We start from the raw sequence: 19,759 nt of genomic DNA, 5'->3' as shown, positions 1-19,759 counted from the left end.
TACCAACATCTTGAACACAATGTCAACTTAGTGAAAGAGGAAACTTCTGAACGAATTGTAATGTGCAAATTAGTGACTAAACGATTTAAATTCGACACTGAAGTAAAACCATGTTTGTGCAAACAGTACATTTCTTGTGTCAGACCAAAGAGGATTTAGTATGACCTATTCATGGATACTTTGCTAGAGAACATTCGTACCTTGCCTGTGGAGTTGAGAGAAAGGATTTACCGAGAGCTGGTGAAAATACAAGTGAAACGTAAAGAACAATTGCATCCGTTACGTCACCAGATTTTTAACCACTGGTACCTGAATGGTATAAAAGAACTGATTCGTCAGAAATTGTTTCAGTGGTCAGACCTTGTTCAATACTTCCAGGCCCCCGATGATCCACGTGTTGATCATTTTGGTTACTTCGAGATTCACCTAGTACAACACATTGAGGAAGACAAGGTAAAGGATTACAGACATATTTTACGTGGAATCTACTTAGCGGAAGAGGAAACTTCTAAACGAAGTCTGACGTTTCGGTTACAGTATGCAACATTTAAATTCCCTACTGGAGAACGTAGATGTCTGGCTAGAAAGTACGTGTATTGTTTCCGAAACAAAGAGACTATAAAAACAGGCTGCCATGCCACGACTTTTATCGCATGTAATCCAACAGATTCCGTGGAAGGAACTCAATGACCATATTCAAACCGTGGATCATTACCATCGATTATTACAAGAACTTTATCCATTCAATTTGGGATGACAAGTGGTGTGTGTCTTAGTGACTTGTTTTCTGGGATTTCGTTTACCAGCCGATTCCTTGTGGACTCTTTACGATCAGTACTTACCACCTCAATGGCCTTAAATGGTCACGAAAAACTCCTTTTGCTCAAAGCCTTGCGTTTTCATCTGGATACTTCTCGACCTCAACGGGAAAAAAAGATTCGTCAACTTTTAGCGACCCAAGACGTGTATGACGATGTGTGTGTAGCTTGTGACTTACATCCCCATCGGACAGATGTCCGTGCCTGGAAAGAATGGGGTTTTGAGGCTTGGACCCAAGAAGTGGCCCAGTATGCACGAGAGTTGTTCAAGGAAAAAAGTTACTTTTCAACCCGTGTTAGTGACGGTGCCAGAAGAACCCGTCACCCAGGACAGGACTGTCATGGACAGACCTGAAAGACCCTTTCGGGAGGACACTTGTGTGACCTTACTCCCTACTATAGAACTGGTTAGAACATTACCCAAAACATGTTGTACAGACACTTGTTTTTATTCCACGTTCATGGTTATTATGTGTCTTTTATCCTTGTACTTAAGCCTTTGGCTTTTATGTATTTTTGTCTTTCGTATTCATGTTTAAAAAAAAAAAAAACATTCAATAAACGTGTTCTGAAAAAAGTATATAAACTCTTGTCTTGTTTGTTTTGGTGTCACAAGTGACATTTCTGACACAATGGCTACCTCTGCTGTCTCTGCTCCCTCTTCCTTTACTGTCAAAGTCATCGACGAACACTTAGATCGTGCCAGTTGGGAGGCTTTGTATCTTCGCCATCCCTTTAACATGCTCATTGCTGGACCTAGCGGTTCAGGCAAAACCGAATTCGTCAAACGTTTGATCGAACATAAACATCATTTGATCGATCGACCACCTCAACGGATCGTGTGGTGTTACAAAGAGTGGCAATCGGCGTACAACCTCCTGCAAGAAAGTCAAGGCGATTCCATCGTGTTTGTGGAAGGCATTCCTAAAGAAGACGACGGCATCGTCTCTGACTCCCGTCAAACCCATTTGGTCATTTTCGACGACATGTTAGGAGAAGACGAAGAAGAAATTAAACTGTGGTTCACGCGCAAAGGGCATCACCGTAATGCCAGTGTCGTTTACATCACCCAAAATTTGTTTCAACAAAGTAAAGCCCATCGCACCATCAGCCTCAATGCGCATTACGTGGTCTTGTTTAAAAGCCCTCGAGATAAATCGCAAGTGCAAGTCTTAGCCAAACAGTTAGGAACGCCTTGGCTGACTCAGGCGTACGACGATGCCACTCAAACGCCACACGCCTATTTACTTGTCGATTTGAAACCTACCACCCCCGAGGATTTGCGATTTCGTACCCACTTGTTTCACCACTGGTGCAAAGACGGAGGGCCTGTCCTGTACACGTCTCCGTCCTCGACTTCATTTCACTCCCCATAAAAAATCTATAAAAACCTCAGGCCCTTTTCGTCTGTCTCACACACAGTGTGAACATGACGTCCCTTCATTCGCATCTTCCCGTCAAATTGATTCGTGCCTTGTATGGCATCAGTCGAGAAAAAAATCCACAAACACGAGCTCGTGTCTTAGAAGCTAGTCTCAAAGAAGTCTTACGATGGTTCACGGTGACGGCACGTCATTACTCCAAGGAATCATTCAAATTCCTCATCAAACCAAACGCTTTTTCGATCGAAACAAAGTCGCTTTGGTCCAACTGGCCGATCCCCGCATCGACACTGAAACCAAAAAACAAATCATTTTGAAACCTGGAGGGAGCGGTACTCTAGGAGGCGTCATCATTCGCTCACTCTTAAGATGGGATCCTAATGCCCCCAAAGTTATCCCCAAGAAAAAAGTCCAACGAAGCCCCAAGAAGAAAAAGACCAAGTCCCCAAGGAGAACTTCTCCAGTGGCGGGACCCTCCTCTTACCAGACACCACCCCGGAAAAAGAAAAGAAGCCCCCAGAAAAAGAAACAGAGAAAAAGTCCTCAGAAAAAGAAAAGTCCACAGAAGAAAACTAGTCGCAAGAGAGGCACTTCGGCCAGGACGCAACCTTACACTCGCAAACCACGACCTGCCACGGCGGTGACTGTGTCTCCGGCAGCCTCACGTTTATCCACTTCTCCGTTGATGACACCAAGAACTGAAGAGTACTTGGAGACGTTGATCACACCAAGAACTTCTCCGTTGATGACCCCAAAAAGAACTTCCCCAGTGGCAGGACCCTCCAATTTAGTGGCAGTGGCTGCTGCTCACAAAGTACCTTCTCCCAAAATCAAAGTCCAAGAAAGATCGGGCATGTTACAAAGTTTACTGGATTTGTCCAAGCAAGAACTGGCTCGATTTAGTCCGTTGCGTACCCCTGCACGACGTGTCATGCCTGTCATGAAGTTGATACGACGTAAAGACAATCAGTGGCGACGCGTTCCAGTATAAAAAGGGCCTGTGACCAAGTCGGGGGTATCAGTGTGTTTTTGGTGCTCCCTAATACTCAAAGATGTCACCCTCCAGAAAACTCCAAGGAAAGAAAAGGAAAGGACTGCCTCCTCGTTTAGTTAAACATGGGGACATGTTATCTGTCCTGTCCAAGGCTTCTTCACCTCTACGAAAAAAACTCATTCAATCAGCCTCCAAAGAGGTCATCGATACCGTGTGCGAATGTTGTTTGAATGTTTTGAAAGGCACGATCCCTTTGTCCAAACACCAGAAACAATGCTTAAGCAAACATCGTCCCGTTCTTCGCCAAATGGTTCGAAAGAAAATTCCCATTCGTCAAAAGAAGAAGATGTCAGTGCAACGTGGAGGCATTTTGCCTCTCTTGTTAGGCCCCATACTGAAAGGAGTCTTGGGAACCATGTTGGGAGGTCTGGTAGGAGCAAGATAAAAAGGCCCTCGGAAGTCCCAAGATCTCAGAATCGACCCCTGACAACCCCATGGAAGGACGAAAACTAGCTTTAGTGCCTTACAAACGATGGATGGAATACCATCGGTGGCAAGAACAACGCACCCCGCATTTACCTCCCAATCCCAATCTGAGCGAGATGTCCCAGTTACAACACGAATTACAGTCTTTGATGGATCGCCAAGATTTGTCCGAAACAGAAAAATCGCAAAAGTACGGTCAACTCTTGCAACGACTGCAACTCTTTCACCAGAAAGCTTTAGACGAAACAGCTCTACCCACTTTGAAAGATTTTAAGACCTTGATGAAAAGTCCAGCACCATCACCAGTACCAGTACCAGTCCTACCAGTACCCGTGACCAAGACAGAAAAAGGAAAAGAAGAAGAAGAAGGGTTTCAAACTCCACCAGAAAAAGTACGCAAGTTAACAACACCACCTACCTCCAGAATTGGATGGAGTAAAAAGATGATGGCCACCCCTTCTTCATCACAAGAGAAAAAGAAAGTGAAGACAGAAGTGAAACAAGAACCGATATCCCCCGCTCAGACATCCTCCTCCTCCTCCTCTTCAACACCTATTGCCGGTCGCACACGCAAAGCATTGCAATTCAAGAAAGTACCCGAAGAGAAAAAGAGTAGCCTCTTCCAAGAGTGGGTGCCTTATTAACACACCAATCAACACAAAAAATGGAAAAAGTCTTAGCCAGCATTTACTACGATCCCTCGCATCCTGCAGGTTACGCAGGAGTTCAAAAATTGTATCGTGCTGCCAAAACGCGACTAAAAAGTCTCTGTTTACCTCAAGTGCAACGATAGTTACAACAACAAGCTACCTACACTTTACACAAACCCATTCGACGCAAGTTTGCCAGAAGTCGCACCCGAGTGGAAGGCATTGATCATCAATGGCAAGCCGATTTAGCCGATGTCTCTCATTTGGCCAGCTACAATCTTGGCTACAAATATTTGTTTTGTGTCATCGACGTCTTTTCCAAATTTGCCTGGGTCGTGCCCTTGACTTCCAAATCGAGCAGCGAGTTAGTGCGAGCCCTGCAACGGGTGTTGAAACAAAGCGGCCGTCACCCTCTTCGATGGCAAACGGACAAAGGCACCGAATTTCTGAACCAAGCTTTCCAAAAAGAATTAAAGAAACGGACATTCATTTTTTTACCACCGAGAATCCCGAAACCAAAGCCAGCATCGTGGAACGTTTTCAACGCACTTTGAAAGAACGCATGTGGAAATATTTTACGCATCACCACACTCTGAAGTACATCGACATCTTACCGCACCTGGTGCAAGCGTACAACCAATCTTACCATCGAAGCATCGGACGTGCCCCCCCAAGATGTGACTCCCGACAACGAAGTGTTGGTGTTAGAGCGCCTGTTTGGTACGTCCCCGACGAGGGCTGTCCCCAAGAAAAGTGGAGAGTTGGCCGTAGGAGACTGGGTGCGCATTGGCAAAACCAAACGCACTTTTGACAAAGGTTACTTACCTAACTGGAGGACCGAATTGTTTCGCGTCACTGGACAGTGCATGGCCGTCATCCTACCGTCTATAAATTGGAAGACATGAACGGAGAAGTGCTCAAAGGAACGTTTTATTTGCCCGAGTTACAACGTGTCACCAAAAAAGAAGACGACATGTACGACATCGAAAGCATTCTCGAACGCAGAACCTGTAAAGTGGGCAAACGACGTGTCAAAGAAGTCAAAGTACGTTGGAAAGGATATCCACCCAGTTTTGATTCTTGGATAGACGCTTCGCAAGTCATCGACTATAAAAAGAAGAAGTGACCATCATGCCCTTTCACACAGCAGACGCAGCTACGTCGACCACTCCTCCTTCACCTAGTTCTTCTGTGCAAGAGTTACAAAAACAACCCTTGTGGGTGTGGTGTGGAGAACGTGTGCCTAAAACGCAAATCGTCTTTTTCTGCCAAATCTTCGTGGTGTATTGTGTCATCGGGGCAGCCATTGCCAATTTGAGTTTGCAACAAGGAGACAAACAATTGTGGACCATTTTATTGAGCAGTTGCATCGGTTACCTGCTTCCCAATCCCTCCATGAAATTCTCCTCGAACGGGAACCACAGGAACCTTGTGTCAAGTGCCAGTGCCAGTCACCACTCCAACCACAATGAGAACCTCATTTTAGACGGAGACACGCCTCTGACGTCCAGTAATAACCCCTCGGACAGCCACAGAACTCTGGAATTATGAGTCACCAAAACCAATTTTACTTAACCTTACCCCGTGACAGTTCCATGGAGGTGTTTCCCCACAACACGTTGTGCTGTTACACGGCCAAATTACCTAAGGCCATCCCCTTAGATCACGAAGCCCACTGGGAAGTGGCTTTAGTAGAAATCATTCACCCGACCCAAGTCCTCAATGTCCTTCCCAATCAAAATGTTTTTGATGTGGAAGTTCATGACGAGCAAATGCAACAGTACTTGGATACCCATGGCAAATATAACATAAAAACCCCTGGCACACAAAATCAAAAGTACACCACCTATCACTTGTTCGTTCCTCCAGGCTATTATTTTAGTGGTCAACATTTGGTCAGCACCATAGCCTCCAGGTTTAATGTCGTGTTTCTGAAAGCTTTGGAGAGTGTCAGAAAAAGGGTCACCCTGGAGTACCACAAAGCAGCTGGTCGCTTCATGATGAAATTTGACGGGAGTAAAATCCTGTCCATTTTATTTTGTCCTGAATTGTTTGACATGTTGGGCGGAGACATGGGCATGAGAATGGCCATGCTCAAGAAAAACGAATTACCCATCGTTTACGATAACGAGTCTTTTAGCAAGTTATTTCGTGCCCCGGTAGAACTGAACCAAGGACTGAATTTGATGTTCGTGTATTCCGATGTGGTGGAGTACAACGTGGTGGGACACACCTCCGTACCGTTACTGCGTGTCATTCCTTTCAAAGTGGATTCTGCCGCGAACGCTGACGAAGAAGGTGGAAACACTTACCACATCCACCGCGAATTTGTCCATCCTCACTATTTGCCTGTCAGCAAGTCGTATTTGGACACGGTCAACATTACTATAAAAGGAGATTTGGGACAAAATATTCCATTCACCAAAGGAAAAGTCACGGTGAAACTCCATTTTCGAAAACGGTTTTCTCACGACTCGTAAGTCATGTATCCAGTGTATCAAGGGGTTGCTAGACAACGAGGACACGGTTTAGGAGACATGTTAAAATCGGCCTTTCGTTCGGTGGCTCCGGTGTTGAAACCGATGGTGACACGCGGATTGCACGCCTTGAAAGATGCGGCACTGACGCAAGGCAAAGAATTTCTCCAAAATGTCATCATCGACAAACAAAACCCTAAAGAAGCTTTCATGAGGGCAGGCAAAAATGTCTTGCTGCAAACGGGCAAAGACATTTTGGGTCGCCGAGAAACACCTATAAATGCCCTGCACGTTACCGAGTCAGGCATTCAGCAAGGACAAGGCAGAAAGAGACGACGAAGAAAACACCCTTTCACCAGACTTCAAGCTAGAAAGGTCAAGAAAAGAAGAACCGTTCGAGATTTAGACGTTTTCGATTATTGAGAAAGAACAGAAAAAAAATGATGCACCGAGAGTCTTGCGCTTGTTCCAAGACGGAACTGGATCTGTTTGCCATGCCCCCCACGATGATGACCATGCAAGAATCCCAGTGGGTGGAATTTCACCCCGTCTCCTCACTGACCGATTCCGCTCCCATCGAGTTTGAAATCAAGGGACAACCCGAAGATTACATCGATCTGAATAGCAGTTACTTGTACTTGAAAGTCAAAGTTCCAGATAAGGATAATGGTGCAGTAGAAGACACTGAGAATATAGCTCCCATCAACAATTTCATGCATTCCTTGTTCAGCTCAGTGGACTTGTACTTGAATAACAAACTGGTCAGCAGCAGCATGGATACATACCCTTACCGTGCCTACCTGGAAAATCTTTTGACGTACGGAATAGATGCCAAGGATACTCATCTCAATGCTTGTGTGCTGTGGGAACCTGACGAAGCGACCAAGTTTGACCTACTAGATAAAGACAATGACGGCTTTGAGGAAAGACAAAAGAAAATCACAGGTGGAAAGAGTTTAGAACTGATGGATCGTTTGCATTTGGACATGTGGTTGCAAGAGAAATATTTGCTAAACGGCGTAAATGTCCGCCTGAGACTGAATCGTAGCAGTACCGCTTTCCATTTGTTGGCTGATACTGATGCTACTAAGACTGGCACTCCTAAAAGCAAAATCGAGGAGGCCAAACTCTACATACGACGCGTGGAAGTGCTACCCAAAGTGGGAAACGACATCAGTCAGACGTTAAGCAGAACGACCGCCAAGTATCCGATACGTCGCGTGGAAGTGAAAACCTTCACCATTCCCAAGGGACATCGATCCATGATCGAAGATCATCTGTTTCAAGGACAGTTACCCAAACGTTTAATCCTTGGTATGGTCTTGAATACAGCCTTCAACGGAGCCTTCGCTGAAAATCCTTTCCACTTTCAACACTTTGACGTGTCCAAGAATAAGACTTGCGTGAACATTCTTGTCCACCATTAACCACTCAAGAGATCCATCGTATCGAAGCTCTCCTGAATCAGAGTGAGGAGACGAAACGAAGAAACGGTTATTTGTCTGACATTTTCAAGCAAAAGGTTAGAATCGAATTGACGACTTATTATTACCTGTGAAGAAGAAAAAAACACAAAAACAATGGATACCTGGGAACTTTATTACCTTTTGAACCACAGTTCGTATACGGCTTCTTGGAATCCTGTCGTCTGTGCTAAAGATGAACTCCCTCATCGCAAACCTCAAGACCATCAAGCTTACGTGATCGTGTCATCTCCCAGGAACCCACTGGGTAGCCGTTTACTTTCCTCAAGAAGGATGTGTGGAATATTTCTATTCCTATGGATTGCCCCCATTGGAAGACAATATCATTGACTTTATGAGAAGAAATGCTCAAACCACCCGATTCAATAATGTGAAATTACAAGGCACAGATTCCTTGGTGTGTGGACAGTACTGTGTGTATTTTCTGCATCATCGCAGCCTGGGCTATTCCTTAGAACATTTAGTAACTCATTTTGATCCTCGTTCTTCTAATAGAAACGATGTGAAAGTAGATAAATGGTTCTGTGACCATTATGCTTATCTTTTGTCTCAAGCGTAGGAAACGTAGTGTCCATCAATGGCCTAATGATTTCCAAAAGTGGAAATCACAATTTCATTCACAACGTTGTCAGCCCTGTTTAAAGTAGACTGTATTTGAAGAAAAAATGTTTGATGTTATCATGTTGGATTATTGTTAAAAAATGTTACAGTTGTTGTTGGTTAGTGTTAAGTGATTTTTGAATAAAAAATGTTGTGTTTTGCAAAAAAAAATGCCTTTGTGGTTTGTTTAGCTATAAGAATGCTGGATTGATGCTCTTTCATTTCTTACTATCCCTCTCATAAAACTCATTGAACGTTGCGACTCGAAAACCGTGTGGGGATATTTTCCTTCACGTCCGCGCTTTGACTTTAAGAACCGGGTTGTTTCCAGTCTAACCATCCATTGTCGACTCATCCTCCTACGAAGATGTGCTCCAAACTAGCTAAGCTCAACGAAGCCTACGTGAATTTGCATAGGGTCAGACACAGTCTGATACCGAAGCCAGAAGAAATAGAGAACGTGAGAATGCTAAAAGTCACTGAAGACCTGATAGAAGAGCTCTTCAGAGAAGAAGTGAACAGGGAGAAAGAAGAATGGACAGAGAAGTACAGACTTCAGAAACAGCAGCAACAGCAACAACAACAACAGCAGCAGCAGCAGCAGCAACCTGAACCTGACAGAGGCTTTGTCGATTGCCGTATCGACACCAAAGAGTTCTTCTCTTTCCGAAGAAGCAGACCTATTGCCAGAAAGTCTATAATCAGAGGACATCGCATTCTTAGAAACTAAAAAAGAATGCCATAGCAAACAAAAAAAAAACAGCCCTTTTCAGGGCTACCCAATACTCTAGAAAAGAAATAACTATCTATTTGCCAAAGTGTGTAGGTAGAGTAGTGTGAATATAAACACTAACTCTTTATTGATAGTGAGAGTGTATGTGTTTGTGTGTTTGTGTTTGTAACAGTTTACGTAAGTTTGTGTGAATAGTAGATTAAAATAATGTCTTTTTTGGTGTTTGAGGTGTATATTTGGGGTTAGATTGGATTGCTTTGCGTATGTAAATAGTCTATTGAAGTGATTTATAAAAAATTTTTAGAATAGGAATGGGTAGCATAAAAAGTGAGTGAGTGTTTCTTTTATGTCCGCGCGTTGTTTTTTTTGATCATGATCTAGGTAAGATGAATTTTATGTTTTTAGGGGGATGTTTTCCTTTACGTCCGCGCTTTCACTATAAATTGAAACTCATTCGTCAGTCTAGCTACCCTTGTTGATTGATCAACACCACCACCAGAAGAATGAACACCAGAATTGTGAAACTGTTAGAACTCCAGATGCACCTGGAATATGCCAGGCGCATAGTAAATGAACTATCAGCGGAGGCTATCGTAGAAGAAGCAAGAATAAAGAAGGAAGAGGAGGAGAGAAGAGAGAGGGAAGAAGAGGAAAAGAAAATAGAAGAGAGGATGTCGTACAATATTCCCGAGACAGAGGACTGGGGTGCTGAAGCGAATCATCCCGCCTCTGCACTCTCAAGACAAAAAGTAAAAAGAGACTGGAGTCAAAGATGTGTGTGTGGCGCCAGGCGTGGAAGGTGCAACCATTAGATAGGTGGAGTTGAAAAAAACAGCCCTTTTAAGGGCTACCCAATACTCTAGAAAAGAAATAACTATTAATTTGCCAATGTGTGTAGGTAGAGTAGTGTGAATATAAACACTAACTCTTTTTTAAAAAAATGTGAGGGTATGTGTTTGTTTTGTTTGTGTGTTTGTGTTTGTAAGAGCTCAGGTATGTTTGTGTGAATAGTAGATTATGGGTTTCTTAGCGTATGTGAAGAGTATAGTTAGGGTTCTATTATATGAAATGAGAAAGTAGGGGGATGTTTTCCTTCACGTCCGCGCGTTGTTGGGTCATGATCTAGGTAAAAAGATCAATTTTATGTTTTAGGGGGATGTTTTCCTTCACGTCCGCGCTTTCAATATAAGAACCCACCACGTTCGTCGTTGGAACCATTCTACGGAATAACTGAGACAAAATGACTCAAGTATCAGTTCTATTTAATCTATTGAGAGACATCTATTTCTGGATAATGGATGTAGAATATGTTTTAGGAAGAATAGAAGAGGAATGGAGGCATGGAGATATGAAAGACTTTGTAACGAGTCAAGTTCAAGACCTAAAGACAGCAAGAGGTATCATAGCAGGGTTGATTGAAGAAGAAGTCAATAAGTCAAGAGGCTTCATTAACCCACCTTACTTCAGAGTGGGAAGTTTGAAGGAAGCACTGGATCATGTCATCCAAGTCCGGTGCTTCCTAGAAAAGATATTATACTGGACAGAGTGGAGGAATGTAAAATGGGGGTTGGACAAGGTGAAGAAAGGGGAAGATCTGATGAGAAAAGTAATGGAGGAAGAAGTAGAGAAGATGAAAGAGAAATGGAGGGAAGAAAGAAAAGATGTGGAAAACAAAAAGAAAAAGGAAGAGTTTGAGCGACTTAACAACAATTGGATGAAAATCCAAAACAAGTTCCGAGCCATGGGTCACCCGGACTGGATGCCGGAAACAGAAAAGAAGAAGAAGAAAGGAATGATGGATAAAATAAGAGGATGGTGGAAAAAGTTAAGAAGTTAAAAGAAGAAAAACCCAAAGGCCCTTTTCAGGGCCAGCCATATTTCTCGAAAAGAGAATGACTTTCAATTGCCTACCCCTTTTTTAAATTTAAATTTAAATTTAAATTTAAATTTTTTTTTTAAAAAAAAAATCCCATATTCAATTCCCTTTTACGTAAAGTGACCCACAATTTATCCCCATGTTAAATTCCCCTTGACGCTAGATTGACCCACGATTTATTCCCATGTTAAATTCCCCTTGACGCTAGAGTGACCCACGATTTTTCCCCATGTTAATTTTCCATTGACGCTAGAGTGACCCAGGGGTCTCTGTAATGCTAATTCCCATTGACGCTAGGGTGACCCCTTTCACTACTGTCATCTTTACCACTTTTCACAGTATTAAGGCCGATGGAAGTGTAGATGCGCCCCTTTCACCAGCCATTGTACTTGAGTTAATTAATCCAGACTTGTTTTAGCAAATGTTAGCAATTTAAAGTTACCCGTGATCTCGGATCTATAAATAATCAATTTTGTTTTAGATTTCAAAGTTTGTTTGTGCAAGATAAAGTGCTCTGTGAAAGAATAATTGTGATGCAAAAGGTCACGGAATCAAAACAAATCTACAAAGCAGCCATATGCACATACGTGTGTGGAAACAGTGCTCGTTTATTCCCGACTCGTTACCTTCATTACACACGACTCTCGTCCAGAAAGAAACGTTCAGGTTGAATATGTTGATAACTTCATCTCTATATCCAAATATTTCATCATGAAAATATTAATTATACATTAATTGCTAATAGAATATAGATCCAAGTTGCCATTTGATGTCAGGTAATAATCCGGTTGTGGTGATGGAAATGATTACCACTAGGGTATATTTTTGTTCTCTTTCTTTTTGTTAACCTAAGTGAAGCTAGCTGAAGGTTATTGACACAATTTCTGTGGCTACACGTGACGTTGAAAAATGCTTAGCGTCAACTAAATTTCTCCGACGTGAATGATGGCAATGCTCTGATGACGAACGCAAAAACAGGTCAAAATTCGGTCAACATTCGGACAACTAGATTAGATCGTATTTCATATCGTCACGGGGGTCAGAGTGTCCGAGTGGTCCAAAGCGCTCACCGTTACGGATCACTTCCATCTCACCTCTGTCTGCGTGTGTTCGAATCTCAGGTTCGGCTAACGTGGGTACGTGAGAAAGCGTGCCAGTGGCTTCTCGTGGGTCGGTGGTTATTCCCAGGGTTTTCCCTGGTTCTTCCTCCACCAGTTATAGTGGCAACCGTTTCTAGTTTAAGTAACGGTTTATCGAAAAGTTCACTCGATATGACCTTTCATGGTGTTTGAATGAGCTAATCAAAGCTTCTATTTACAACACCATCACTTGCCGCTTGATAAAAGGGAATTCACTTTCATGCGTAAGAACTTGTTTTAGTGTGTGTCGATGAAATATTTTTGTTTATAAATATTCATTCAATGTAATAAAACATTTTGTCGTGGACAGCCAAGGATGAAGAAAGAGCGTAGCTGATTTTTGCAGGTGGCTTGTGAAGATTTATCGAGTTGCCCGCTGTGTAAATGTGGTCTAGATCTCGATATTCGCTGGGACTTATCGAACTCACTAGTACATGTTATTTAACATTACAGAAATATACCAGGCGAGGCATTTGAGATCATGTGTTTTGAACAGGGGTCTTGAAAACTGCCGAACTTTAAGACACTATTTCGAGACAAAATCGCTAAATTTCATGTCCGCATACTTACGCTGTAATTAAGAACAAATTTCCTACCACGTAACTGTATTTCGTTCCATCATATTGAACTACGTGCAAATACCGTTCCGTAGTGTCTATCGACGTTAAAGACATTTTCAAATTTGAACCTAATAATATCAAAGCCACTGCTGCTGTCAAAAGACAAAACGTAAAGAAGCTGAAAAACTATTATACAATATCGCATGATTTCTTTTTTCTCAGCAAAATTATTTGTGTTTGAAGTCGAAAGGCAGCTGCTATAGTATTATGAAACGTCCTCAAATTAGCCATTCCCTGACCATGCATTCTCTACAGAGCACCAATATATTTTCGTTCAAACAAGGGTATTGGCCACCTTTCTGGTCCATACAGTGTCCAGCTTGAATACACTTTACTGAATAAGGAACGTGAGATAGTGTTTTAATTTCAGCATGTTCCAGGAGGAATAGCATAGAACTGTTACAATATTATCATAAACATTGTCTTCAAGATTTGCAAATATTATATCTGACAATGGAAATATTATGGGAAATTAATCCCTAGATACAAGTTTTTAAGAAAAATATAAAGATGATGAGAAAGAAACACCTGATTACACGATTTTATCCATACAGATGATATTGGTCATATCGGTCATTTTGGTCATTTTCTTCACTGTTTAGAATGAAACTCTAAATCTGCAAACAAATAAAAAAAATTAGAAATTAAATTCAACTGCTATTTTCTCCTAGTTTAATTTTCAGACAGTTCTACTTGTCTCTAATAATAGTTAGAGAATTGTGCAAACATCTATATCAACAAGTGAAAAACAATGCACACACTGCTTAGGCAGGGTTCGAAAAGCATTAGTCCCAACACCAATCAAAAGTTAATGTAATATTAAAAATTATTAATATAATTTCAATCAGTCGAGAACTATGTCGATGTCGCATCTCTAAAGTTCTATATTAAATTAATGCAGTAGATACTATTAATTTTGTTTAAACACAAGTAAGATCCCGGTAATTTGAATTAAGTTTCCAAGAATTAAAGACTAGTCATTTGTTAATAAAGGTGTCTAATTTCGATGTGACTGGCGCTACATAGAATATTACCTATAGACAAGCTGCTCATACGAGCGCAAACACCCGTCTTCTTTTTCGTCATCATTTCCAAACTTGGCACGATTTCCTAGGATAAACGTCTGCATGGTACGATATGGTATAAGATAATCAACTTTCCAAAACTATAAGACAATGGAACCTTGATGTCTACCCTACATCACTCCTTCGCCAGTTCTATTCAGTAACAGTAGATGCGCTTGCATACATACTAAACCAACTCATTTATGTCCGGTTTAATCACGTGTTTACACGATCGTGAATATTAGATTCCGACACCAACTCTTTAAAAATGCACGAAATTCGTCACCATCCATAACATTAGCTATTTGTTACAAAGGTTAATTCGAGCCACGTTGTCCTGCATGGCATCAAGGCTGTGCATTACCAGAGAAAATATAGACGTGTTCATTAAAGATAAAATCTGAACCTGACGTCAACGTCACTGTCGCCATCAACGACGTAAAAGAATGCAACAGAATGGTCAAGAGCGAAATCGTGTTCCTTTTTGCTGTTTTTAAACACGAATAGCACCTGTTATAATGCAGAGAAACTTCTGCAAACTGGCCACTCTCAAATCGGTTTCCTCTGCAGATGGCATATATTCTTTAATACTTATCAAACCTTACTATACCGGACACAATACATATTTAGTTCCAACAATGTTCGGTTTAGCAACGTTTACTCCGTACTCAAAATAGGGCACTGTTTCAATTTCGAAATGTTACCGGTCGGAAGAGCACGTAGATGTCATACTATTATCATAATCAGCGTTTTGAAGGTTTGCGAATATGCCAATCAAACGTGATTAAAATTAAACAAAAAAAAAAACTGTTCGGTCAAGCAAAACATTAACAAATAAAATGTGAAATACACTCCTTATTCGTACAGGCAGTGAGGTCAATTGTAATTTTAGGAGCACTGACCCTTCAAACTTGGCTCTGCGGGGTTTAACGAAATTTATATTCAAAGCTGATTTGCACTTTAAACGAGAAAAGCTTTTGCAGAGAAAGAAAATTCAATTTTCATGTCTATAATTTATACCAATGCATTATCGAAACCCAATTATCTCTAAGCGTTCGCGCCTGCATTTTATGTAACAAGCATAGATTCAATTTCGACTGCACTCGTAATTATATTACATCCAAGAAGCAACTTCACAGCTGAAAATATATCCAGATACGCCCACCAACGTGCAAAAAGAAAGGGAATTTTGTCTTAAACTCAGCACGCATCTAATGTTGTAAATATATCCCATAAGAGCGGACACGTATGGACAGATTGAACGCACATAACAAAGAAATGTGTGTTAGATTGTTTTTAATAGCCAGTTACATGTATTTTGTATTAAAGGCCCGTTAGTTTTGCTTACATAGAAATGATTACGTAATATTGATCTTAACTTACTTTTACCGATGGGTATATATGTAGTAAGTTCCAATGAGCATTACCAGATAATTAAAAAAAGAAAACACGGCTCCGGTTTATTATAAATCCAAAATGTATTCTTCGCAATGAGATTTTTTAATAATATTTTTTTTCTTTCTTTATTCAAAACAATAAATATTTTATTTAATTTCCTACCAGGTTTTAATAATTATAAACAGTCATGATATTTCGCCGACATAATACTGATTACTATGCGTGCAGTTGTTCAGGATAAGCTATTAATTTTTCTATTCCTACTTCTGATAAAAGTTACAATATTTATAGATTTATGATTAAGAAAGGTAATGTATAATCTCCATCCGTAGACGTTTCCAGAAATTTAGTAAAACTACGGTCTGATTACTATATATACTTCAAATTAATACAAGTCAAACTATAAACTACACAGACCCAGAAGTGCCATCGCATAATGCGCAGGCAGATCTTGGTCTATACAGTTTATCAGCAGTGAAAAGTAGAACAAAACAACAATAGACCTGATATGCCGACATTTTATCCAACGGTTAATCAGGATCTATAATGTTTGCAGTTGTCATTTGACTTAAAGTGAGTATAGACGGTACTACATTTCAGGTTTATCAGGTTTTGTGAAGAAGAAAAAAAACATGACAAAAATAACAGAGCAAAGTGTTAATTATACAATGATTACCGCCACGTTTTCATTTCTAACAAAGAAAGATTTTTGGAAACATTGAAAGTTTACTTTTCCCGGTCTCTTATTATTATTGCACTCCTTGCTCCGTATCCACGAAACTGCAATTTGATTGCACTCTAGTGTTTTAAAGTTTTTAAGGATCAAGAGACATATTTAAACACTTAAGTTTGCAAGTTGTTCAAAAGTCAAATTAATCATTAGTATAGGTACAATTTTTTTTATATGTAAGTATAGGCTCAAGTTGAAGGGTGTTATGAATACATGACTATTTTAGTCAATGTCTGCTTACAAATTTTTGCACTATCTCTTCCAACTCTTGTGTTAATTCGAAGGTGCTTCAAAAACATAAACTATTACCAAAGAGCAGTTAAAATAGATAATACTACTATTAATCAGCCAGAACCATAAAATGTAAATTTCCAAAGAAAATTATTATTTAATACACAAATATACACACATTACTATTTCTTCCGATTAATCCAACACAAGCTTGCAATATTTTCAATTCACACAATTCTATTGTCTGCTACATAAATGCTATTTGCGATTGGACTTTACCGATTTTCCTGAAACAGTGCAGATCTAGTTAATCTTGTTGATGTGCAGATAATATATAATTACGGTCCTGTGCCACCTGTAACATATAACAGCCAGTAGAACTGGTGCAATGAATCTTCGCCAACCAAACTTTAAAATATGTTAGTATCATTGTCTTAATGATCAGTACCTCTGGTCATGTATGGTCCCTTTTAATAGCATGGAAATGAAAATGAGATCCACTGGTCATGAATGGTCTCCTTTGATAGCATGATCAGTACCTCTGGTCATGTATGGTCCCTTTTAATAGCATGGAAATGAAAATGAGATCCACTGGTCATGAATGGTCTCCTTTGATAGCATGATCAGTACCTCTGGTCATGTATGGCCCCTTTTAATAGCATGGAAATGAAAATGAGATCCACTGGTCATGAATGGTCTTCTTTGATAGCATAGAAATGATAACCATCCCTTCTGGTTATGGATGGTTCCCTTTAACAGCATAGAAATGATAATCATTTCCACTAGTCAAAGATGGTCTCATTCGAGAGCATAGAAATGATGATCATTTCTACTGGTTATGAATGGTCTCCTTTGATAGCAAGGAAATGATGATCATTTCTACTGTTCATGGATGGTCCCTTTTGATAGAATATAAATGATGATCAGCCTCAATGGTCATGAAAGGTGTCCTTTGATGTAACTGCTGTATTACTTGCATGTACATATATGTTGAATAATTCTACGAATGAGAGAAATTTTCCAAAAGAATATTTCTTTAGCACATTCTGACCAGAAGCTAAACATTATATAATTGTAAAAGGTCCAGTCAATGTTCAGACAGTTTTGCAGACTATTGTCAGTCAGCGTATTTATGTTCTGCCGTTTGAATGTTCAACCTTTAAAACGAGCATGAAGCATTTATACTAGCTTCGTTTTTGTTTTGTTTGTTCTCACGTACTATACATAACATTATCAACAATGATATTGTCATTGGCTTAGATCGGACATTAGCTTCTTTTTATTTTTTCGTTTTCTTCATTTTTTTTGGTTTGTTTGTGTTCGTTTTAACGTACTAAAATAACATTGTCAACACACATAGTTATCATCACTGGGACTGACAATTTAGTATAAGCAGCTTCACTTTAGCTCATACATAATATTTCTGGCGGGTTTTAGCTGCTTTAGGATGTTATGGCAACTTGTGTATAAATAAACGTCATATGTATCAGGTAAAAACCAGAAATCGAGGAAATTGCTTGATTTTAAGTTCCAAAGAATTCATCCAATCTTCCCTCATACTGAAGTTTATAAGGTACTACAGAAAGAAGTTCACGTGTATCTCTTACTAATCAACGTGTAGTTCTTAATAATCAATGTGTTTTTCCAAGCTACTAGTATTAGATGGATTATGCTCAATTGAAAGAAAATTAAGACCCCCAAAAAATCATTATTTATCTTCAGTTGTTCGAAAAGGATTTATGAGAAAAACTATGTGACTACATTTTCATGGCATAACGATAATGTCCGTATAAAATACCTAGATACTTTTAACCATTGTTGGCAATAAAGAGATGTAGGAATTGTACAAAACAAACGAATCTCAACCATCCTCTCACTCTCTGATTCAGTTTCTACAATGTTTTGGTTGCAGACATTTTGTACAGTGAACTATGATGTTCTACACTAGCATGATTGTATTGCAAAGAGATGTACAACTTAAGTGCCTGAGCAATGTATGCAAACAAAATTTTGCTTTTGTTTAGTTTTTAATTGCATCTGAGCAAGACATATGCTAGTTACTGATGACTAGTGCATTCCTAATATACAGATATGAAGACAGTTGAAAAACAGTACGAAGACGATACGTTAAGTTGTACCACTCTATGGTCTTACACTTAGCAAGAGAAAAAGCGAAGCCAAATTGGTTACTAATATTCAACAAATAATTTATTTCCCTAGAAAATAAAGTCAACATTTTAAAGGTATAGTGAATTAAATCCCAAATAGCCTTAAAAGTTCTGAAAATAAAGCGTGTTATAATGGAGAAAGACATGGCGTACTACGTTCAAACGTAAATGAATGGAAATATATATTTTATTTATTTTGTCCTACACGAGATTACTTTTGTTAGTTTGTGGATAGTCTCATTCGCTCACAACATCAAACGTACCAATGAAATGGAGCTTTTGTCATTCAGGGTTTAGCTTGACCTTTTTGAAATAAGTCTGCAATCTCGACTTCGGGACAACAAAATTACAAAGTTATTTTTTTTAATTCCTCAAAGTCTTACTTTAAATTGCTATATGTTTCTGAAGTACTTCACTAAATTCTCACTTTCGAAAGTAAATGAGTGGCTGTTCGCTCAGGACTAAACAGTGGGCAATAAACGCTCAGTTATGTTGACCGAGAAAATTGTAGGGTACACAACTGTGTAGGGTACACAACTGTGTAAGGTACACAACTGTGTAAGGTACACAACTGTGTAGGGTACACAACTGTGTAAGGTACACAACTGTGTAAGGTACACAACTGTGTAGGGTACACAACTGTGTAGGGTACACAACTGTGCTAAGTTTCATGAAGAATATGGTTATCATCTCCCTTACATTACTTTGCGATTCACGTGCTAGTCATCGACTGCCGGACATATTCGCTGTTTTGATTTCCCTAGAAAATGATGGTCAATAGCAATATTTGGAAAATTACAAGTAAAACATGTAATGAGCTTCTTATTCGATGAAATAGTCAATATTCGTTGTCTTCTTGCGCACTATTTCTAGTGTTTCCAAGGTTCAATAATTATGAACATTAGGCAT

The sequence above is a fragment of the Sinohyriopsis cumingii genome, chromosome 6, assembly GCF_028554795.1.
Source record: "Sinohyriopsis cumingii isolate HCF-2022 chromosome 6, ASM2855479v2, whole genome shotgun sequence".
In the NCBI taxonomy this organism is placed as follows: Eukaryota; Metazoa; Mollusca; class Bivalvia; order Unionida; family Unionidae; genus Sinohyriopsis; species Sinohyriopsis cumingii.
The sequence above is the reverse complement of the archived record's forward strand: the minus strand, read 5'-3'. Positions refer to the sequence as shown.